General features: G+C 42.0%; 1 protein-coding gene across 24 annotated transcripts in view; it reads right to left on the bottom strand.

Moving 5' to 3' along the window:
- ESRRG (estrogen related receptor gamma) overlaps positions 1-24,922 on the bottom strand; it is a 405,552-nt gene that overhangs the window by 260,729 nt on the left and 119,901 nt on the right. For 10 of the 24 annotated variants that reach the window (XM_083828186.1, XM_083828174.1, XM_083828187.1 and 7 more), the window contains exon 2: positions 21,382-21,466. The exons of the other annotated variants lie outside the window; for them this stretch is intronic. The gene's annotated coding sequence lies outside the window, so the exon portion shown is untranslated. The remainder of the gene's footprint in view (positions 1-21,381; positions 21,467-24,922) is intronic. 24 annotated transcript variants of the gene reach the window in all.

The following is a 24,922-nucleotide window of genomic DNA, read 5'->3' as shown; positions in this document are numbered from 1 at the left end:
TCACTTCCTTAGATTTGATTCTATTTTTAATAAATTTATATAAATTTAATTGACCCTGCAACAACAAATCCATTCCAACTGTTGTTGGATAGTTGTCATTGGCCACGTAGAGCACGCTGAAGGGATTTTTTCTGACTAGTTGAACAAAACTCTGTGGGCAGGGTGACACTATTCAAACGCCAATGAAAACCAAAATGTTTGAAGATGAAACAACAGAGGAGCAAACTACCAGAATTTCAGAAAAGCTTTTAAAATCGGTCTCAGCTGAGTCACTGTATGGTAGAAACTGTCATTTTGATATATGCTTGCTTTTTGCTTAGAACAAAGGGACAGAAGTCTCTAGTTGCTACCACACTACAAACACAACACTTCAGCATCCTTAAAAAATATACATCACGATGCTGTCAGAGGACCACCTCCATGAAGTTTACTTTTCATTTCTTCCAGTTAATGTTTATATTCACAAAAAAAAAATAATTGTATGTTGTGCTCGTAGGCAGATTCCACATCATGCTTCCTTGGTTTACTTCCTTCCCAATAATTTTGTTCTGTTTTTTCAAATCTATGTCCCACCACAAAACAGTCACCAATGCTAGCATACAGTCAGCGTGGGACCTAACAATTCTGCACTGCAGCAACTGATGAAGTAAAATCCAGGCTCATGTTTACAGCTTAGATGATTACAAGAGCAATGAGTAATACAAGTGTGTGTTTTTAATGACAAATCTTTGGCTGTAGTTTATACTCCACCAGGAAACTGGGTTTTCACGGTATAAATTTCCTCTCTTGTTATCACCTAAAGATAGCAGAGCACAGCCCTATTGGCATCCTTATCTATGGCCTTCCACTGAACTGGGGTTTGAATGTCAAACCAGAACACTGGTACCAAGTAACCTTAAGAAATTAAGGTATCTGTAGTTAAAAATTAGTTAAGTACCGTGTTTCAAAAATTATTATCGAAGATAATCTCATCACAGCAGCTAAAGCAAAAGGTTTAGCATTGCGATCATCACTAGCTGATTCTCTGAAAATGTCTTTGGACCAGATGGGGCTGAAAATTTGAATGCAATTCTTATTAGTCCAGTCTTTCCTCAGAGGTTTCAGGCTTTTTTGCTTTAGTCATGGCTATAAAAGCTGTAAGAACACAATTTCCCATTTCATTGGTGGTAAGAGTGAAGACATGCAAGAATGCTACAGAAAGTTTTTTGTTTCTTTTTTTATTTAAAAAAAAAAAAAAAGCTTTGTTCTATTTCCTAAGATCATAGGTAACTATCTGTGGGTGGTAGAGTGCTCAGCTCCATAACACAGCAACAATCGAGCATGAATATAGGCTGGGAGATGAGTGGATTGAGAGCAGCCCTATGGAGAAGGGCTTGGGGGTATTGGTGGATGAAAAGCTCGATGTGAGCCAGCAATGCATGCTCATAGCCCAGAAAACTAACCAAATCCTGGGCCACATACAAAGAAACATGACCAGCAGGTCGAGAGAGGTGATTTTCCCTCTGTGCTTTCATGAGACCCTGTCTGGAGCACTGCATTCAGCTCTGGGGCCCCCAGCACGAGAAGGACATGGACCTATTAGAACGAGTCCAGAGGAGGGACACGAAGATGACCAAGGGGCTGGAGCACCTCTCTCACAAAGACAGGCTGATGGAGTTGGGGTTGTTCATCCTGGAGAAGAGAAGGCTTCAGGGAGACCTTACAGAAGCCTTCTAGTACCTAAAGAGGACCTACAAGAAAGCTGGGGAGGGACTCTTTGTCAGGGGGTGGAGTGATAGGACAAGAAGTAATGGCTTTAAACTAAAAGAGGGTATATTTAGATTAGATATGACGAAGAAATCCTTCACTGAGAGGGTAGTGAGGCTGAAACAGGTTGCCCAGAGAAGTTGTGGATGCCCCATCCCTGGAAGTGGTCAGGGACCCCGGAAGGCCAGGCTGGATGGGGCTTTTGGCAGCCTGGTCTGGTGGGAGGTGTCCCTGCCCATGGCAGGGGGGTTGGAACTGGATGGTCTTTAAGGTCCCTTCCAACACAAGCTGTTTTATGATTCAGTGATTTTGTGTTTGGTTTGTGAACATTTAAAATGGATTACTGAAAAGAACATTCATGCTGACATTACTCTCTGCTACTACACTCTTGCAGTAGGTACTTATTGTAAGCAAAAAGAGGGGGAGAAGCCTATGACAATAATTTGTGACCTTAGGCAAGGGAGCCTAGGTGTCAAAAAGATTTCATAAAAAAATAACATGAATAATTTTTGCCAATCTTCTTAAGCAAACATTGGTGTTGTGTCAGACTGATATATATCAGTCTACGAAACATCAGGTAAAGGTAAGCAACGCAAACATTTGTGACCATCTATTGCCTTTCCTTCGTTGTACTCAAACTCCAGAATGCTAATTTTCATTGATGTGTGCATGTACAACTTCTCTGGTGGCGTTCGTTTTAGGATTTACATACAACTATTACATTTCGTAAATGTTTAACAATGCAAATACTCAGCATCTGCCATTCCAAGTGTTCTCCATCAGTAAAAGGTTTTAAAAGATTTTAATCTCAACATGCTGAAATGCTGAGCCTAGTATTCTCACATTTATGCCAGCGTGAATAGAATAGAATAGTTCATTTGGAAGGGACCTTTAAAGATCATCTAGTCCAACTGCCTGACCATGTCAGGGCTAACCAAAAGATAAAGCATATTAATGAGGACACTATCCAGAAGCCTCTTTCTAGCAGCAAGTCAAGAGAGTTAAACTAGAGAAAAAAAAAAGGGGGGGGGGGGCCGCAAAATCAGAATTAGATTCTGATATTCACGTTTTAATTAACACAGAAATTAGACTTGGAATGCACTACAATAATAGTCAAGTAAAATGCTGTTGCTTGGTAAAATTAACATTTATAAAATAAACTGAACATAGTTAAGATTAATAATGTTGACTTTGTTTCTTTAAACTGTAACTGGAGTTGCTTACCTGTTCTTAGCAGCTCTTTGCTTTACTGTTTACATGTTCTTGACAAAACGTAGCACTGAACTTGTTTAGCCATTTTTCAAGTGGGTAAAGAGTAATCAAGCAGTTGCACATAACTGGGAGTTCTGGTTACTTAACTCAACAGAGATTGTAGGAGATACATCGCTGAGAACAATGCATTCTTAAAGCGCATCACTTAGCCTGGTTAACCCTAATACACATGCTCTGATCTGCCAAGTTCAAATATGAAGTGTCAGCTGCTAAATAAGAGGCGTACTCCTCTTGCTAGGGCTGATAAATAGCTCCTGAGGTGAACCTTTAGTCAAGCGATGGATCAAGTGGAGGAAGTTCACCGTCTATTGGATCTGGGTTACCATTCATTAGACATGTCTTGCTGCTTATCTGCAAACTCTCTGCAGGACAAGACTTCATTTAACATGTAGGCAGAACAACTAATTAGCAGCTTTTTTCCTCCGACTAATACAGTTCCCTTCTAGTTGCTCCATAAAGAAGATTCAGTGGAACACCTCTGAGAAAGCAGAGGAATTCCAGGTAGTTATGGTGACGGATTTCATTGTGAATGAGGATCAATGTCCCATACTACTTTGAATAGTAATTTCTTAATTCTTATTCAAATCCGGCCAGCAAGATAATATAACTTGAACTGAATTGGCCATGTGATCCTGATGGCATCCCATTAATGGGCTGTTCACTTAATTTATGTAATTTAAAAAAATTAAATAGTCATATTTTAAATTCCTACTGCAGTCCTTCAGATTGGAAGTACATGTTTAAAAGTTATAGTATCTTTATAAATCAGTATGTCTGCACTTAGTTTGTTGACTGAACTTTCCTAAAGTTTTAATTCATCTTCCCTTCTCTCTCCTCTCTCTGTCTCCTGCCTATGGGAACATTATGAAATCCCAGCACAGAGCTGTTTCATACCCATTACTGGCCATGTTCTGTGCCACAGGAAAAAAAAAAAAAAAAAAGGAAGAAAAAAGCCTACACCCATAAATTCTTATTTGAGTTGGCAAATAAACTAAGGTTTTCTATTTGTACAGGGAGAGCATAAAAATCCAGTTATAGGGCCACTTCCACTGATGGTTGAAAGTCAAATAAATTCTGTCTGTAAGCAAAATGAACATGAAGGCAGTTATTAATAACAAAAGCTTACAGGCCGAATCCTGCAAGAAGCTGAGCCTCCTCCAAAAAGCCAAGAGGAACCCAAGGCGACCCACATCTCCTGGAGGCATTCAACACTGTTAGCAGCTGTGGCGTGACAGGCTCGTTGCAAACACTCAGTCCTGTCCCAAGAGCACAGTTGCCCTGAGCAGCCCCAGAAAGCCCAGCCAGGAGAGGGCATACCGCTGGGAAAAGAAATGCCCCATCTATCCAGGACTATTTATAAAGCTTGCACTAAACGTTTACAGCCAAGACCTAACTTGGCAAGGTGTCAAGGACCACACTGAAAAAAAACCCGTACCCTCATTAAGAAAATGCATGAAGCACCAATTTCTATTTTTGGCTGCAGTTGTAAGCATCACCAGGGTTACAGCTGCTTTATTGTGGTTTCTCAAAAATTTCCTTGATAAAAAAGGACAACAGAATTAGCTGAGCCTTTTGGAAATAGCTGCACAGTCCAGCTGTAAAACAATGTCAAGTAGTTGGCAAAAAAACAAAACAAAACCCAGTAACGCAACAGTAGCCACATGCCTACCAACAGTGGCACATTTGCCCTCTGAAGTTCTTTATTTGGAACAGGGATAAGGAGGGGCAGGACGGGGGAGGCTTGACAAAATGAAGTCATATAAAGCCACTGCCCAAAACCATACAGAAACACTTTGGTGACGGGCGCATTATGATAACCACTGTCTGCTAGTGAGATCTGCTGGTGCGGTGTGCACATACGTGCTGCATGCGCGTACAGATAAGGGAGGTAGAAGGGAAGAGTTCAGTGCTCTTTTCTTTCACAGGAAAAGGCATTAGTGAACGGTGTATTAGGAGTGAAGTCTGAAAAACGAACAAAAACCCACAACTAATAAGACCTTCAGAATAATTAGTCTCTCTTATTTTATGCCAACAATTTACAGCCTGTGTCACTTGCTGGGAGAAAGTATCTAAGGTACAGGATTTAATCGAGAGGACTGGATGTTACAAAGTGTACCTGTAACTTTTTGTATTACCTGTCTTTGAGGGCAAAACTCACAAAAAAAGTGGAAGAAAACCTATGTCACTCATGGAGAAAGTGAAGTAAGGTAGCTCGCTATAGACTGCATACTAATACTGTGCATTGGAAGCCAATATCTGTTTAGCTTCAGAGTAAATTCCTGTGTAGAAATTGACCAGTCCTTAAGAAGTCAAACTGTCTCATAGATATACTAAGAAAGGTTATCACCGTGTATAATGACAACAATCAACCCCAGAACTATTTCACCCAGGACCCTTCCCATCCCTGCCTGCTTAGCTCAGCTATTAGACTAAACACATCCACGAGGGGTGGGCAACACCTTCTGAGATAGAAAGGGTAACTCAGTCAAGAGCAAACCAGGTTAGCTACTATGCCCCTGGCAGTCTAAATGTTGAATAATAAAAATCTTCTCTTAGACCCATGTGGTTACCTAACATCTGTATAAAGAAACACACACAGAAACCATGGTTCCATTTGTCATGTATGAGTAGAGAAAACAGGGCACTCAGCTAGAACCCAGAAGACATGAATTACGGGTAATATTTTCAAAATTGTCTAAGGTCTGGATAATTAAATCAACTCAGGCATAGCTCACTCAACATTGTGGTGCCTGGGTTTCTTTGAAACATGAGTTCAAGGTCAATGTTGAACAATACCTGAAGATCCTTAAAATCCCATATTTTAAGAAATAAAATCCCATTCTGAGTGATGGTGAATATCTCTGAACACCAACAATGTCAAACTTAAGCACGTAGGTGTATTTGCTCTATAGTCTGTGCTATCAGTGATGAAAGATGAGCATTTCCTGGGGAGCATGTGAAACCCATTAGACTGCCCTCCTGGAGAAGCCTGTTTCAATACATAACCTATGCAGAGAGGCTAGAATATTCATGCCCACAAATCTCTGCTTTTCATGACAAGTACACTTCTGAGAGCACCCATGATGACTCCCCTCAGAGCCTAAGCGCTCAGCTGAGGTGCAGGAGACTTACCTGGCTATTTCAGTGAGCCCACTGCCAAGCCCTTACGAGCCAAGGCACACCATCTCCTGATTTATGCTCTTTGGGCAGCAGCAGTCTTAAGAAAATTTTAGTCTTTCACTAAAGCACTTTCACTGATTTTGCATGTTTGGCACACAACTTCATCCCACACGTCCAATGCCCTTTCTTGTTGGTCTCCTCTTTTCAGATTAGAAGTCCCCCAGTGTGGATACTGGGTGAGATCTGTTTACGTCCTCCCTTGCAGAAGTCATCTTGTGCTAGCCTGTTTCAACTGGACGTTAGCTCTCCCAATGAATTGGCTTGGAATAAGAATACAACAGCATACTCTGCCTGTCATTGTCACAGAGCTTGGTGTGAGGCTTTCTGGGAGGTTTTAATTTTGCTCAGTTAAGAAATGTAGTATTTGTACACACACAAGTGCGTACAAAAGATCACATCTATCTTTGGATTCTGCAGAAGCGTTCTCCACAGATTTTCTAGTAACCAAGTTAACTCTTTCCCCAGAAAGAACACCCAGCATCCCGAACATCAAGTGAGTGAATGGAAAGCCAGAAATAGAGCACTGTAGATCAATAGATTTGACTGAGAAAGTGTTTGCATTCTCAGGGGTAGAGATCATTGTGTTTCTAAGTGGATCAGAGATATGATCCTTGGCCACTGTGAATGGAATGGAAACTGGATGCCATCAGCGGGAGATACAAGTGCTGATGCGGTGAGGTAATGTGGTAAGGAATAGAAGAGTGGAAGGAATGCAGTGCCGCTGCCCTGAGGAATCTTAAAATAAGCTCAATCTGGTATTCAAATGTCCGGGGGGGGGGGGGGGGGGGGGGGAGGAGGATAAGGGGAGGGCAGTGAAGCAAATTAAAAAAGCACAGCATTTTTACAAGGCACAGGAGGAAAGCTGTCACTTGCAACTTTTGTGGACAATCAGCTTGTGTCACATTTAATATTTAGAGTCTACCCTCCCAATATTTCCTTGGGAACATAGCAGGTAGGTGACTGCCAACCTCTTGCCAGCTCTAGGGTCAGGATGCCAGCCCCTCACGCTGAGACACCTCCAGTGGAGATGGCTCAGATGCATGTGCGGACCGGGCAGCCAGGGGAGGTTGGGCTGGGACATCTGACCACCGGCCCGGCCACACGTGGAAGGTTGCCACATATGAGGCACACCCTTGAGCCATCCCTTTTGAGCAGTGCCTTGCTGCACTATCAATCAAGACCCACGAAGTAGCTCATGACCAGCAACTCACTACCAACCTGCCACTGACCTTGCCAGAGCCACAACCCTGAGAAGGGTTGTGAAATAACCTCCCTACGGCTGAGAAATAATCCATCATTTCCACTGAAATGCAAACTAAGTCCAAAACCAAGAGGATGATACTTGTAAAAGTAAGTCTCAAAAGAAAGGTTAAGTTTCTCTATAGCATCTGTACAGATAATATCAGGAGCTGTGTCTGCTTTGAATAGTATCAGTGGTAAATTTTGCTTTTGTCTATAAGTGAGGTTAGCCTGAAAATTAATAAGTCTGAGATGTAGCTGCTTTTGGGGAGTTCTTCTAGCATTTATTGCCTCCTCTCTGAAGTCAAGATGCTATACTCCTTGGTTTATTCAAAGAAGGTAGTTGCCTTTCCTTTCTTCCACGTGAAAGATAATACACCTCTGATGCGCAATGGTTATTAACCTTTCACAATAATTTCTATTATTGTCAGGAACGCAGAGGACAAAGAACAACTCCAAAGCTTCCTCAGGGTTACATTTCACAGGCAAGAGGCAGGAACCAAGAATAAAATATTCACATTGCTGCCTTTATTTTGAAACGGCGTACTATAATGCTTCTAATTATGACTACCCTAATTTTCTTCCATTCAAAATTGCAGGGCATTCCTTAACCATTCTGTGAATTATAAATGCCCTAGCCACAGGGTAGTCAGAACCTGCAGGTAGGCAGTCAGACTCCAGTAAACGCACAGTAAATGCACCCACCACAGCTGCATAGCTGCTGCCTGCTGTCCCAGCAAAGAAGTTATGGACTGGAAGCCCATGTGAAGATGGGATTTGACCAGAGCACCAATAGGAAGATTTTATTATTGATGGTTATTTGGTACCTAATCCCAGGGCTAACCAGGGATATTGAATTAAGCTTTACCACTTTGCAAGTATTATATTAATATTTCAAAGGAAAAAAAAAAAGGAAAAAGAAAACCTTATGAGGCATGATGCTCAGTGAGCGATATCTGCTTGGCACACAGCAGATTGGGTCATGTCAAGGAGATGGTGATGCGCCATTCTTACAGCCAACCCCAAATTCTCCATATCAGCACTTCTAAATTCTGCTGCTGTTCTACCAACCGCAGGCACTGGGCAAGCAGGAGATGCAGAGGTGAGGCAAAGCTCTGTCATGTCATCTCCCTGCATCACACACCCCTTGGCAGAAGCACGGAAGGGGAGGGTGCAGGTTAAGAATTAAAACAAAACCAAGGAAAATCTCATTGTTGCTCCCAAAGGAGCTGTTTTGGGGGGAAGGAGGGGGGAGCACGCTGGGACTTTGCAATCAGATGATAGCAGCCCCTGCATTGTTCAAGCACTGTCAAGGGGCATTATACTCAGAAGACAACCCAGCCCTTGAACTCCCCGGGTACTGGTTTTAAATACCTCTGATAAGATCCAACTGCATCCTATCTAAGTATGCCTCAAACATCTAGCTTCACATTTGGTTATGTCTACAGAAACACCAGCTAGGAAGAAAGAGATAATGAAGAATGATTTTAGTCTTTTATTTGAGCAAAAGTTAAACATATGGATCCTGGCACCAGAAGTATGGAATCTGTGATAAAACATATGGATATCCATATGGGGGAAGAAAAAAAAAAAAAAAGGAAAAAAGGCTTCTTGGCCAGAAATTCTGCTCTTGCATTTTTATCCTGTATGCATGGTGCAGCCCCTACCCTCTGCAGCACAATGCTGCCTGCCGATGGATTAGGATGTTATAAATTCACATGCAAATTTCACAAAATGCTCTACTGTTATCAACTTTATTAGATTTACGAATACAGTCCCGCTTATATTTTTTTATTCTCTTAATCCCTTTCATCACTTAATAGCTCAGAAAGTAATGGATTTCGGTAAAAAGGAGAGGCTTATTACAATCAATCCTGTTGCTCTATCTCTGCTCAACGCTCGACTAATGAAACTTATTTTTCTTCGGGACCTCTACAGGAAATCCTTTCCTAAGGAAAAAAATAACATTTAATATGCTGCTGACTTGTAATACCACAACTGTATTATTCCTCTCCTTTGGGTGTCCATCCAGAGGTTTGCAAAAGCTATTAATCATACTTTATTCACCAAATTCTAGCCTGTAGTGAAACAAGAAGCCACTGAAGCTCATTTAATATAATATGCCAACTTACAGTTCAAACGACCAAGCCGTTCATGTTAACTTTCAGTTCTGACTATTCAAGGAGTCCTTTTTAAGGATTGAGAGTAACAAGGCCAGAAAGGGCATCTGGCATCTGTATCATAAGGTTTTTATTTTAAATAGTCCCTTGGCTGAGGATCACAAACTCTCCATCACTCAAGTCAGCCTTCTGTAAGATCTTATTTAGAATATGCCACCTTCATAAGGGTTTTTAAAACTCTTATCTCCTTCCTTCAACATCTTTTGAATGAAGAGGCAGAGGGGGAAAAAAAAACACCAACACTCCACTTTCACATGTACTATTAAATGATTTGGAAGCATCCACAAGTTTACTGATTTATCTAAACCTGCAATGCTCCAGTCACCCATCACCTCCACACCATGGTCCTGCTCACAGCACCTGGCTCCTTTGCTTGCTCTTCCCTCCAGCACCACTGGAGTCCCTTTGATCCCCTGAGAGTTTTATTTTTTACCATCTCCCAGCAAGCATCCATAGGAGAGCAAAATACAAATTAAGTGAATGCAAGCAGGGTTGTGTAACTACTGACCTACCAAAAACAAGAGACGGACAAAGCAAGATATGGACTGCCCCAGACAATATTTCTTACAGTTCAAGAGAATGCAAGGAAATGTTTATCATCTTTTTATTTATTTTATTAATGTTCGTATTTGCTCTTTCATTTTGCTTCTGACCAGGGCTAGAAATGGAAATATCATGAGAAAAGTTAAAAATATCATAGGCATCTTTTTAGAAACAGGAGATGCTGGATGTATCCTGGGAACAAGAAGCAGAATTCCATTTCCATTTTCCAGCTGGATCAAGTCTGCAGTACAATACAGTTTTAGCCTTTCCTACAGTCAGTTGACAACAACACAGAATTTTCTACATTTCTGTCTCTGCTCTGAGGCCAATTCTAGGACCATCCAGGAAAGCCAAATAACACAACCAACCAAGCAATACTGAACTGGGAGTCCTTCCTGATCCAGACTGGTTATTTATGGCCTTAAGAATAGGAATGACTTTACTCATGAGTAAAGGATGCTTTTTGTTATTAAAGATGAAAAAAGGGGAGTTAGGAAGGTGATGGCTTCGCGTATGAATACATATAACTACTGTAAAGCTTCATCCTACAGATATCTCACATGGTTAATTTTATTCACATGAGCAGTTTGCTTACATGAATAAAGCTACTCATGTGCAGAACTGCTTGCAAGACTGAGCCCTAAATTCATTAAATTAATGGTGGAAATACCATATATATATATATATAAAATATATAATTGATGAACAAGTGAATTAGGATTCTGCTCAACAGTAGGTAAAAAAGGATTATCACTCAGGCAAGCTCTCTCCAGTGGCTGTTCCTGATTGATAGATTTGTATAAGGCTGAGTTTCTGATTAGTTCTGAGATATGAATGCTTCAAAATGTAGGAATAAAAAAGACTTTCTGAAAATGAAATGCAATACCCAATTCAATTAAAAGAAAATGCTACGATCTGGAATTGAACCAAGACTTTGGGATAATGTTATTTATTCTGTGCCAAGTTTAGTAGATGTTTTCCAAAATGCCAGTTTACTTGGGTTTTATGGAAAAATTGACCTTTTCACCCAGAACAGAGGCTGCTAATTTCATTAAAGTTGTTAGAGATTTTCTCAGAGTGCATCCATGCCAATTCTAGTATTTCATCCCTCTATTTTCATCTATATTCCACTTGCATGGAAGCAGCCTAACAAAGCTATAACTGTGGTGTTTTGCTTCCTGCTCTTGCTGTACCCTCTCTGCCAAAGCATTTCATTATTCAGCCTGCGAGAACATTGTGGAGACCTGGAGAAACAAGTGCTGCACATTCAAAGCATCCCCTTACCTAAAGGCCAGTGGCTGTAAGCCCCTGGGTCAGGTAATCTGCACCGTTAGCATCCCAGAAGAGCCTGAATCAACTTGGCTGACACGAGATGAGCCAAGCCTGTCAATTCATATGGCAGCTTGAGCTCATCATCTGTATTTACATAGTTCCTCAATCAAACTGCTGTGCTCTGTAAACTACGTTTATTACCCTTCGTACAGGCCGATACGGTTTTACAGTTTGCTCTCCTTACAGTAGAAGCAGCTAGAGATCTACGCTTGATAGCTATTTTCTGCCTTAATTCTGCCTTTTAAGAAGGAGGGAGCAGTTATTACTTGCCAAACCAGCACATGTTCACAGAGAGAGTGCGGTCAAGTGGTCAGGAGCAGAGCTGATGTTAATTAGCAATGAAATGAGGAATGAACCAGCATTAGCCCTGAGACTAATCAATGGGAAAATCACTCCAAGCAGGCAGCTTAATGAAGTACTATACAGCTGTTTATTTTTAGTCTGTTTTAGCCTGACAACAAAATCCTTATTAATTAAACAACAAAATATATTTCTAAAATGTATTTCCTTTTAGAGCCTTGCTATAGCTCTGACTTTTTATTATTATTATTATTGCATTTGTCTACACCTTCCCTTAGCAATTATAGGCCTGATTAGAAAAATTAAGGCAGGTCAAGAAAGCTTGTACCTATCACTGGCACATGTTTGTCATTCACTGCAATCTCCCACCCTGCAGACGGCCCATCCAGGGCCCTTAGCACTGCTTAACCCGAAGTCTGGGTATGACTTGATGCCTTGGGTAAGGCATCCCAGCCCAAGTGTGCTCCTGCCTCTGCCGCACGGGGGACCTGCTCCCAACAGGAAGGATGAGCCCTGTGATGAGACAGCTGGGTGTGATTTGGGGGAGGCACCTCGGTCCTCTCGCTGCCACAGGGCTTCTCCAGAGACCTGGGTGAGAAGCACCAGAGCAGGGTGCCAGAGTCTGAAAACCCAGGCTTTGCTCTTGGTAGGACGTGCAAACCAGACGCAGTGAAAGACCGCAAGTTAATCAGATGCCACCTGCCAAATCATTTCCTAACCAGGACAGCTGAGGACAATGAGCCAGCGGCCAGCCTGTCACCTTCTCTTTTGAGCATCCACATACTGCACAGGACACTTTGAGGTGAGCCCACAAGCCTCCTACCACCTCTCTCCATGCCCTGTTCTCAACCCCCATGGCACAAACACCATTCGTCCTGCCGTTTTGCCATGCAAACCATGGCATGGCTCTCTCACCAGAATGAGAGCTCAGGGCTGGATGGCCTCCCTGACCAGAGATCCCAGAGCCAGGACATGTTCCTGTGCCTTGTGGGGTACCCCCTGCATCTCCCCCTCATCTCAGCTCACTGCCAGGCCCGTCCTCTGCACAAACCCCAGCATTTTCTGACAGAGACAGGCATAACACAATCGTCCTCCTGAGTCTGAATGTTGCAGCAGCTTTCTACCTGCACCACAACAGGCTGGGGAAAAAGCTTAGGACCCTTGCCCCCACAACACCACACCACCATGATATAATCTTAACTAGGGGAAAAAAATCACAAGTTTGGTTTAAAATATTGCAACACTGAAAATCAATTAATTTGAGGCTTCGATAACTTCTTTTTGAAAACTAAGTTCTTTTCTATGCTTTCCAGCAGAATAAGCAGACATAAAATGGCATTTACTTAACAGTAAAATTAGTTAGGTTTTTGACTTGACATTAAAAGCAGGTGCTTGAACAGCAGCAGTAGAAGATTTGGAGATGCAGGCAGTACCCTCAGAAGAAACGTGAGACAACTCTTCCCTTTGAAAGGAGCAGGTGAAAGGTCAACCAAAACCTGCTTTTATAGGAAGGTTTATTTAAAAGCCAAAATCAACAACAAAAAAACCACCTCAGTGTATTAACAATTCACTGTTTGGTCAAAGTCCTTTCAGAGACTAACAGAAGCTTAATTCAGGGAGAGGAGTTTCTTCATCGTTCCAGTATAATCAATAAGCCACCTCTGAAACCGTGTTGAAAGACAAAAGGGAAAAGACCATCCCATGCAGGTACGTTCCAAGCTAAATGTGTATATATACACAACTTCAGGGATTTTCTCGTCCATTTTTAGTGCTTCTAAGTTGTACAAAGCAACACAGTGTGATCCTTTAAGCGAGCACTACGACCCTGTACCCAGAAAGAGCAGCACAAGCCAGGAGAATGGCTCTCACCCAGGAAAAGAACTCTTCAAACCGTTATCAGCCCCTCTATGACAGAGAGGATTTCTAAGTCAAATTCACCTCCTCAAGATGGAGACATTACAGTAAATGTAATCATTAGATTTCAAATGACAAGCCTTAATTAAAGTGTACCGCGTTTGCAAAATGAGAACCAAAACTGAAGACACTCAAATACACAGATTCACAGATTTTTCTAGGTTGGAAGAGACCTCAAGATCATCGAGTCCAACCTCCGACCTAACACTAAGTACTCCACTAAACCATATCCCCAAGCTCTACATCTAAACGTCTTTTAAAGACCTCCAGGGATGGTGACTCCACCACCTCCCTGGGCAGCCCGTTCCAATGCTTAATAACCCTTTCGGTAAAGAAGTACTTCCTAACATCCAACCTAAAACTCCCCTGTCGCAACTTTAGCCCATTCCCCCTCGTCCTGTCACCAGGCACGTGGGAGAATAGACCAACCCCCACCTCTCTACAGCCTCCTTTCAGGTAACTGTAGAGAGCGATGAGGTCGCCCCTGAGCCTCCTCTTCTCCAGGCTGAACAAGCCCAGCTCCCTCAGCCGCTCCTCGTAAGACTTGTTTTCCAGACCCCTCACCAGCTTGGTCGCCTACAGTAAATATCTTTTGCACTGAGCAGAGAAAGACAGACACTGGCTTCCATTTAATACCCACAATGCAAGAAAGACTCAAATATGAATGTTGGAGATATATTTCAATAACGTTGTTAGAAGACATTCAACCCAGCATGATAAGGGGATCACACATACTGTAACAGATTCAGACACAGACACGTCTGCTTTCTTAAAAATGAATTAAGTTTCTTGTAGACTCTGTTGTATATATAGAAAGCAAGTTTTACCAGTTTTTCTTCTTCAGTCATTAACTCCGCAATCCACCGAAATAAATATTGTTAATGCTTTTCACTTCAATAAGTCCATTCATGCAAAGATCACAACATTTCACAAGCTTCAGTTAAACAGACTGCCTTGTGGGAGAGAGAAGGGATATAAAGTAATTTACCAGCTACCATGAGGCAGAGGTAGATCATATCTGTTTAATAGTACACAGTTTCATTCTAAAAAAACACTCATGAAAACTTTAGTCTTCTTACAGAGGGATGAGCTGATTAAAAATATCCACTACTCTTACAGTTGATTACAATTTACAATCATTTGCAAGGAAAGTGAAGGGGAGTATGAAAAAAGGCACCTGCTTGCAAGACTGGACTCCATCCAACTGCAAAGTTTGATTTTCAGAGTTGTTTTTTTTTTTTTTTTAAGCAACTGTAAAACAATTATTTCTTAAAAAGTGCAGACCTGAAAAACAACATCACCAGCCAGGTAATCCCCTTTATAGTCAGATTTGATAGCTCATGGAAATCTAAACAAAGGCACAATGCTGTGCAACCTCAACAGCTGGGTTGGAAATTGCTGCAGATTGTTAGGAGGAGCTGCAAACTAGAGATAGGCAATGAAAAGGTTAGAAATGATAGCTTAAAAAAAAAAAGACAAATTACTCCAAAGACCATATTCTTTAAATCGTTGAAGCAAAACATGTTTATTTGATTTGTTTGTATGCTTATTACAAAAATGCTACTTTGGGATTCTAGGAACCCAGTCTGTCAATTTTTCAGCTTCTGCACTTTCATGGTTGCTTAGAGCTGTTTAATGCAAATACACTTCCAATAAGAGATTTCATGCCCCTAAATTACACCCAGTTAAGGGCGAATGAAAATGTAAGGTAAATAACTATAATCAGCCATATTATCTTTCTCTTGGCACCTCTCACTTTACAGGCATATTTAAAGGCATCTCTGGGGTCCTATCCTTTTTAACAAGCGGCAGCGTATTTCCTGGAATATTACTTACGATGCTATGCTGTGAACATTACACAGGTTAAAATGTTACCTAGAGACCTAGAAAGAATTGCATCTGTTGCAGAGCCATGCTTGTTGCCATGTTTAGGAACATCTGAAAAGACAGAAGAAAATTTTCAACTATGGGATGAAAAGGAGACCAAGAACAGTTAAGTCGAGCTTTCACATCTGATCCTGTTAATCAGCAGTGTTGGGGTGCAGCAATTCAAGGCATGAGACATGAGACTACGCTTCTGATATTCACTGAGCATGCCCTGGAAATCATTTGGGATACCAGGGAAACAAAAAGTTAAAGGAACTTCAAAATGTTTCACTCCCCCTATTATTTTTAAGCTAATAAAACCATACTTAAGACAGGGGATCTGAATATAGTTATTAAGAACCTCACAGTCCCTTGCTGTCTCCATGAAAAAGTAATAATCAATAGTGAAGCCACTCATTTGGCAAGCAGAATACAGAGGATCAGGAATCTTCAGAAGGAAACACATCCTCAAGTCTTTCAACACATTTTAATTATTTTGAGCAAGCTCGAGCAGAAGGTAGTTGTTTTGCTTTGTTTTTACAGGAAGATGACCTTAGGCTTCTACAAATAACTATTCTTCTGCTTCAACTAGAAGTGACCTAGCACTGAGTTAAACCAGAAGAATTCCGAGACAATAAATTCCTTCAAACTTAGGTCTGTTTAGCTTGTCTCTCACACACATCCTAATTGCTGCCATGCCTCTATTTACCAACTTTTCATTATTGAAGCTATTTTTACGTCATTAGTTTGCAGATCTACTTATGCCGAGGTTCCGTTTTCTCCTAGGGAGCAGCTTCTCTGCAAGTCACATTGCGTGCACTCATTAGTCTTTTGTGAAGCAGCTCACAAAGTTCTGGACCAATTTATCCCTCTCTACAGCACCAGCACAAGGTCTCACTCGACAATTTAAGTGATCCTTGTTTACGTAAGTTGTGCTAGACGCTGCATAGTGATGAATTTCTTCCCAGATGGTTAAAGAAAGTGTGGAAAAAAGTAGCAGCATGGGAAACAGATGGACGGACCCTTCTTTATGCTCTGCTACTGACATACGAGGTAACCTTTGGAAAGCCGCAAGTTACCTGAGCCTTGGTTCTCCCTTTATAACTGGTTATGGTAACGACTTCACAGGGTGAAGTCCAGTTTTCGTAACACTCAGATGAAAAGTGCTGAAGAGGAACAGACCAGTATAAACAAAAGCCTGCCTTGGTTAGGGTGCGTCGGGCTGCTAAACACATCAACGCCTAAGATGGGTTTTTCAGTATTACCACTGCATTTCTGATATCTCAGTGAAGTGATACGATAACCTCCCTGATATTTTGCCAGATCAGGAGCACCATACACGCCTGCTGAGTTCCTGTGAAACACATTTACAATCAAACTGAAGGACAGAAATGGTTGATTTCTGCATTCTCTTACAGGTTCAGTATGAAAGACATTAATTTATTAGTTATAAACAATAGCTACTTTTTCCAAGGAGTATGGATTTGGAACAAAAAACGTATTTCTGAAGATCAGTACAGTCTTTTGGGCAGGCAAGCACATCCGGACCTACTTTTCCTACTCACTCCCAGTAGCTGCTGACTGCCAAGCACCTCCTCTCATCTGCGCTGCTCTGCGGACACGGCTCCCGGAAAGCCGTTGTCTTCTGATGCTGGGGTCGAATGTCCAGCAGGCTCCTGACACAACACTGCCTTGCAAAAACATCATCATGCCACATCACAGGATGGAAAATACAGGTCCCAAGAGTGACATCGAGCATAGTATGCCTTAAGCATCATTTAACCCAGTAAGTTCAAATAAAACCCCAATCCTCCACCACCACAAAAAAAGAAAAAGCCAACACAAACAAAAGCCTGTTCCTTTTCCTTATTTTTTTTCTTTTTATGTACAATCATATTAGGTGCAGCTGTAAGTGTGACTTTCAGATATCTGAGTTGCTGTTACGTGCTTACCTAAACCTCATCTCAGCACCTGACAGAAGGAAGCCGTACACATGACTTTGATTTTTCTTTTTCAATCAGAAGACATTAAGCACCCAAACTCTCTCATAAAAGATCTGAGGCATAAGCTACACAACATCCGTGCAAGTAATGTTTTTTTCCCACTTAATCCAGACCTTAAATGATCAAGAGATATCAGAAAAGTGTCAAAGGAGATAAACCAAGTTATCCCTAATAACGCATCTACATCTCCTAGCAGCTGATCTGCAAGCTTCATTCCTGCACCAGGGATATACAAAGACCTCAAAACTTAAATGTCAATACAACGTGCTTGTTGATTCACTGGGAGAAGTCAGTCATTGTGTACTGAGTTTCTGTTACAACTCAACTAGCAATGCTTTGAGGTTCCCAGGATAAACTCTGTAAATAAAGGTGCTGCAAGACAAAACACAGTTCTCTCTGTTTTTGTGCTCCAACATACTTTCCTTTGTTTTCTAGAGGTATAACAGCCTATATTCCACAGAAATAGGGAGTTTTAGGGAGCAGCAGGCACAATGTGGGGATGCCATCATGCTGAGGATCAAACAGTATCACCCACACCTTGTTTCTTCCCTCAGTCCCTCCACAAAGGGAGCAACGCGAGCAGCAGCATTTTGTTCCGGTGCCAGCAGAGCCGCCTGATGTAAGCAGAGATCCCCTGTGGTGGTGATAGGGAAGGCAAGAACAAAGTCAAATGCTCGCTCAGTACTTGAGACGAGACATATGACTGGAAGGTTGTGGGGATGCCCATACAGGCATTTCAGACCATCCCACAAGGAAATCCTGCCTGGAGCACAGGCTAACTTCGCACTGGGTGCAGAGCACCAGATTTTAACAGGTTTCACATTGATAGAACCCCAAGAACCCCCAAATCAACAAAGAATGAACTTATCACAGCACAGCAGTCCATGACCCCACTAGAAGATGGGGGGGGGGCTGGTGGAAAGGTGTTTAACAGCGCTGTTGCAAAGCACTCCATTGTGCTGGAGGTTGCAAAGCCATTCGTCACGGCTTTCGTCACAGGACTTAAATAAAAATACTCAAGCAAGGCCTAACCACAAAGCAACTGAAAGATAAACAACTGGGACTTCAAATGGGATTTAAGACTGCCTGGCAGCCAGTGGCACAATGCTCTCAGAGGCTCCTCACACACACCTACATGCTGCAGGAAACAGACTAGCCCAAGCGCTACTGGCTTCATGGCTAGGGACACCAAATGAGTATGGGCTGCGTGGCAGAGGTGTAAGTACCTAGGAAGAGGCCATCTTTTGCCAGAAGGGAATGTTGTCTTCTAACCAACTAGAGATAACGGAGATCATGCTTTGTGGCCACCACGACAGGAGAGATTTCAAGCAAGAAACCTCAAGAAAACTCCTGTGTTGCAGGCAAGAGGGAGTGAATGCAGATCTTTACATAAACCGTGTAAACACTACCAACTCTTCGGAGGATGGTCCCTCCTGTAACCATTAACTCCATTTTAGATGAGTTCAGCCATCAGCTGTTCCTCAGACATCACTTGATCAGAAAAAGGCAGCCAGCCATCTCGCTGGCCAGCACTACAGTCCTAGACAGGGAAGGGCAAGGAGAGAAGTCATCTGCATATCACAGCAATTTAGCACTTGCTTCAACGTGGCCTTTTCAGTTTATTTAATGTCTGTGAGTAACTACAGAAAAACATCTTCTAGGATCTTCCAAGTTCGATGCCTAGGAATAGGGGTGCTCCTTCAGTGCTTGGTGGATACAACCTTAGCCATTGATAAATGGCTCGTTCTTTCTCCATCTGACACTGTATAACCCAGAGATAGTGTCAGGACCGGAGAAAAACACAACACATCTATACAATGCTTAAACATGTTATAGCCTTTAGACACAATTCTTCAAGCAGTTCTGTGTCCTGGTAGAAACAGGGTTTAAGCTATCCTGATACAAAGAGCTACAGAATCTTCATTTGTCTGATTTTCTGTTTTGTCTCTCTCTCCCAGACTTGTTCAGTTTGGTAGCCTTTAAAAGCAAACTGCTTATTTTCACTATAACTTTTTTTCATTCCCCAATTAGTTTTCAACTCCAGGTCACAAACTACAGTAAACTCAATGTGGAAATCTGATGTTGCAAAAGAATTTTACAGTCTTTTTTTTTTTTAAATGACTTACAATTCATTGAGGAGTAATCAGTTATGAAATCATAAAAGCTGTGGGCTTTGCCAAAACGTAAGACACTTAGCAAACAACCGTCACTGTTCCTTTAAAGAGGAGCAGGGCAGCAGAGGAGAAAGTCTGACACGGGCAGTAATAAAGTCAGCGCACATCCTCCCCTGCTCCCTATTGGGGCAGAGAGGCCTCAGCTCCTCGCTAATCAGAATTTGTCATTCAATGAATTTTGCATCTTTAAATTGCCAGGCACACACGGGAGGGGTGGGGGAAGCCTGTGCACACACCAAAGCGCAAGCTTTTCCCGCCTGCTCCCAGGGCTCGGACACTAAAGCTGATAAGCACAAGCCGCGGGCTGGAAGTGCACTCTAGTATCAGCATGCAAACTAGCATTCGAGCCTCCGACTCTGCTTTTTTAATTCCCACATCCAATAGTGCCACTACACAGATTGATAAAGGAAGGAGGGGACCTACGGGCTTTATGCTTCTTCACGGCGTTCTTTGCAGACAAGGAGCGTGGAAGTTTCCCCTACTTTGTTCCTCATTTTGTTTTCTTAAAAACGTACCTTTAAGCACATTTTCTTCCTGTGTTTGAGGGGTTTCCTCTGTACTTGTTCAGAAATGCTCTGACCTTCAGATGAGAGACTTCATGACCCCGCCAGGGCTGATACTCTTCTCTCTCCTGACTCTACACTCAACTACCACTAGATGGATGCTGCTCTACCAGAAAGAGGATTTTTCACATACAGAATAATTTGAAGTCCCTTGAGCCTTATCTGGTGACCACCTAGATGATATATATATATATATATATATATGTAAAGACACTGTGTAATGGTGTGTTTTTTTTGGTTGTTGTTTTTGTTTGACATATCCCAGGGTTCCTGGCCACACTTAATTCCCTTCACAGAGCAGTTTTTAAGGACGTGAGAGTGCTGCTGTGGAGTGCGTAACAAGGTGCTCCTTTTGCCAAAACAATCTTTGCACAATCAGCATCTCACTTATTACTTTTCAACATGCTTTGAAATATTCCAAGTAAGGAAAATGTGACATACCACAGACATCTCTGTGAGAAGCGTAAGTGCAAGAACAACCGAAGTGCTAGACTTCAGAACACAGCCACATGGTCCCGGATACAGACCTCTTGCTATGATTTGAATCCTGGAAGTTGCATCATAACAGCATGTTTCATCCTTGTTTTAAAATAAACTTGTAAAAAAGGAAGTTCAGAGAAGTCGGGTAAGTCACAAACCTAATACACAAGTTTAAGTTTTCTATTTTATAAATAGGAAAGATTTTTTTAAAAAATTGTTCAGGAAATACCTGCAGTCAGAGGATTCCCTAGTTATTTTCACGTAGACTCAGTCTGAAGATACAAATGCTGATGTTAAAATATAATGGCAACTTAAAACCAGTTCCTACAAACAGGTTTGCTTTGAAAGCATAAATCACTATTACAGTGAAGGATTCTCCCCACATCATAACAGCTATAAAAATAGTAGAAATAAATGCACCACAAAGGTGGAAGAAAGATGTTTCTGAAATCCCTTTAATGTCATTTAGGCAGTCCCAGAACTTTAACAATCTGCACGTTTAAACTTGCCTGGGTATTTTTGCTTAACATTGACATGCTGATGAAGAGATCTCCAAGCTGGACAAATAGATAAAAACCAGAAAACTCACCCTTTAAATCTTTTTTCCCCAGAAGATTCTTTTCAATGAAGTCAAAAGGAAGCAGAAGGCTTTAAATCCAAAATATTTCATGCATCTAAAAATAGTAACACAGAGGTGACTAATGAGCACCGTTCACAGAAAGTTTTAAGAAGACATAGAGCTAAACCAGCGTGGCCCTGTGTTCACGTGGAACAATTTCTGCGAGACCAGCACACCCGCAGCCCCGTGCCACCCGGCAGACCAGCCTGCTGCAGGTCTCAGTGCTGGCTGCATGTGTTGGCAGGAATGCCAGCTCGAGACTTTGAAGGGAAGTTTTTCCAGTAAACCCAAGTGTTTTTGGATCCCCACCCAGTTCTGATCTGCAATAACAGCTGTGATCCCCATCAGTCACTTCATCCCAAAGCCCCAAAATTGACTTAAAAACCTAAGTGACCCCCTGCATCTGCTAACAATTATCAGGGCAAAGAGTTTTCATACAACTGGTTTGTAGATACAGAATCACTACATGGCTAGTGTACACTTACAGATCCTGAGACTGCATCAGCAGATCAGCTAATTGTGTTAATTAGCTATTTGCATGCGCAATTACCTGATTTGTACAAGCAGTCAAGGTGATCGTACATGTAAATTAGGCATGGATTTGCACAATTTACTCATCTGAAAAACTGCTTTCTACTTATTTTTAAGCACCAGAGATCAACAGCTACTGAAAGAGTCGGCTGAGTTAGTGTCCTCATGGTTCATCCATTTACCAAATTTTACACACACTCCTTTTACATCACCTCTGTGCACCACCAAGAGCAAGCATACCTGCGTGCATGTTCACACAAGCCTGCATAAAGACTCGCACTAGCTACTATCAAATAAAGCCATACACAAATAGTGACCTGCATCCCAATACAGACAGCAATACATGTCTCGTCCCCTAAAGGTCCCATTCACCCCCCCACCATGTTATCTCTTCAGTGCTTGGAACTGCTGAGCTTAACAAAGTTGGTTTTACTTATCACAACAAGCTCAGGAAGCTCTACAAGGAGTAGAAAACCAAACAACTACGATGCAAATACTCAATCTGGTGCCCCGAAGACTGCTTAATATTTAAAACCCCACTGCTGCCATACTGACTGGCTGGCAAGGGGTTTTCAAACACAAATGGGTCATCCGTGTTTAATGTGAAGCTGTACCACAGCCTGCCAAACAAATGGATGTTTCTGTCATCATGGGGCTGTTCAGGGATCCCAGCCTGCAGCATACAGCTGCTGTGAAATGCAAGTTCTCTAAATACCACACACCTTTATCCTCCCTTCCCAAGGTAATACCTTTAGCTGAAGCACAATTCAGGATAGTACAACACAGACAGCAAGAGATCAACGATTGAGCAGTTGAAGGCCATCTCAAATATAAGCATGTCTCCACCTGCTTGAAGTGGTAAGGTAATCAAAAATGTTCAGTTCCACCAGGAGAAAAAACACTAGTTCAGCCAAGAAAAAAACAACCAGAAGCTGATGAAGGCCAGTACTACACATTCATGTCATTAAAAAAAGAGTTGACAAAGCAGTCAAGTAGAAGGTTGAAAACAGGTCTCCAGTCTCAAGTACCACGCGTTTTAAGGTCCCAGTAGCTGTGGCCATTTATGGAATTTCCTCAGGGAGAAGAGAAACAGCACTTGTGTTAGAGATGACAAAAGTAACCCAAATGACTAGACTCTACAACAGTGCCAGTTTTTGGACTGGGCTTTATTATTTAGCTAATTATCAAACCCTTCTACAAATAGAGAGGAGGGTCAGTCTCTGCTTCTGGCCTTCAGCACACACTACTGCAAGGATTGTTATGCTGTCGTCTACAGTTTCTTCCCTTCTTAACTAGAGGGTGCTCCCTTGGCCTCAGGCAAAAATCTCTGCTTTAGATGAGTATGACCCAGCTCCTCCCACCTCATCTCCTTTCTCCTCACTAGTCCTCACTGAAGCAAAAGACACTTCCAGTCAGTGGGCCTGACCCCAAGACAGAGCTGTCACGGCTTCCTGTTCAAAGGGTTTGTGTAGCATCACAATAGTAAAATTTAAAAAATAAATTACTTCTCAGATTTTCATCAGCGCACTGAGCAGTGGAAGCATGTGCCATCCCGTAGGGACCCCTGGAGAAACATCAGAGCTTCGCTGACCAAGTTCTGGTGCAGCTGCTGTTGCTTAATGGCAGCTAACAGCACAGGGCCAGCGCTACAGCATTGCAACTGAGTGCCCTGACTGATTCACCACTTCTGGCAAAGTCGGACATGTTCTCCCATGGCAAATATTTACGCAACATTCGGCTTTAAGGATGGTACCAACTAAAGACCGCACTAGAACCTTCTTCTGTGTCTGCCCTGTGAAGTACAAAAGCTACTTTGCAGGAGCTCATTTTTCTTTTGTTACCTTAAGCAAAAGAGGCATGTTCATTGTTTGTTCACTGAGAAAATCAGAGTACTATAAATACGTTCAAAATAGGAGTCAAGTTGCAATTCCACAGCCAAATATAATTCAGTCCCTTCGAGACCTGGAGAATACCGAAGAACCAGCCCCAGCGTTCCTCTCCAGCACCCCTCCCTGAGCACATGTGTTTGAATGTGTTTATCTGGGAAGGCTCAGGTCAGTCCTGTGCTGTAGGAGCATCTCCTGCAGCTGGAACATCCTAAGCAGGTAGCGCTCCATGTTGTAAACTGCTCATGCAGCAGGACTGAGAAAAAGGCATCTCCTGGTCACCGGCTGTTACTGACTACAGGAAAATGAAAATACAGCATCTCCGCACCTGTTCACCTGATGGTGAAGGAAGGAAAAGCCATTACCGAGTGACAGGAGACAAAAAACCAAAATCCACTTCAGCAACTCATCCCAGCACTGGTGATTAATCTCACACTCCCACAGCCTGATGCACATTAACCAGATAATTAATAATTTCTTTAGGGACTCCAGCTCGGCAACTGTTTTATCAACCTGCACAGCATTAGGAGAGAGATGCTGCATTTGTGATCAAACTGCTGGAACTATGGAAATGTTCTACAGGAACTGTAAAAGCTTCAGAGCAATCTGTGAGCCTAGTTTTTACAAGTAACTGTAGCATATGTGCAGAAATCAAGGCTGCTCCTTTGTCAGTGCAATCACCAGGCTCAAAATCTGAGTGAGATCAGCATAATAAGAATAATTAACAGCAATGCTCAACTCCCATCCAACCCCCACCTTTCCCCAACAGAAGTGCTACTCAGTATTTTATTTTTTTTTAATACATAGTATGTTACTGCATCAGGCAAAATGTCAAATTACGCTGTTCTGCTATCCTTGGTATGGAGAGCAAGTCAGATAACATGTATCTTAACATTAAATGTTAAATATTCATATGATATCCAAATTCTGTAAGCCAAAGGCTTTCAATTAATTTGCTGAAGAACAGGACATCACTTAGTATTGCTCTTACTAGCAACTTTATGCCATCTTCAGTGCATTCACACTCCTTGTTCAAGGGCAAAAGTCATACAGGATCAGAAACACAAAACTAAAGTGCTGGCACCCAATTTAAA

The sequence above is a fragment of the Anser anser genome (genome assembly GCF_964211835.1).
Source record: "Anser anser genome assembly, chromosome: 3".
Taxonomy (NCBI): domain Eukaryota; kingdom Metazoa; phylum Chordata; class Aves; order Anseriformes; family Anatidae; genus Anser; species Anser anser.
Note: the sequence above shows the minus strand (reverse complement) of the source record. Positions and strands in the feature narration are given on the sequence as shown.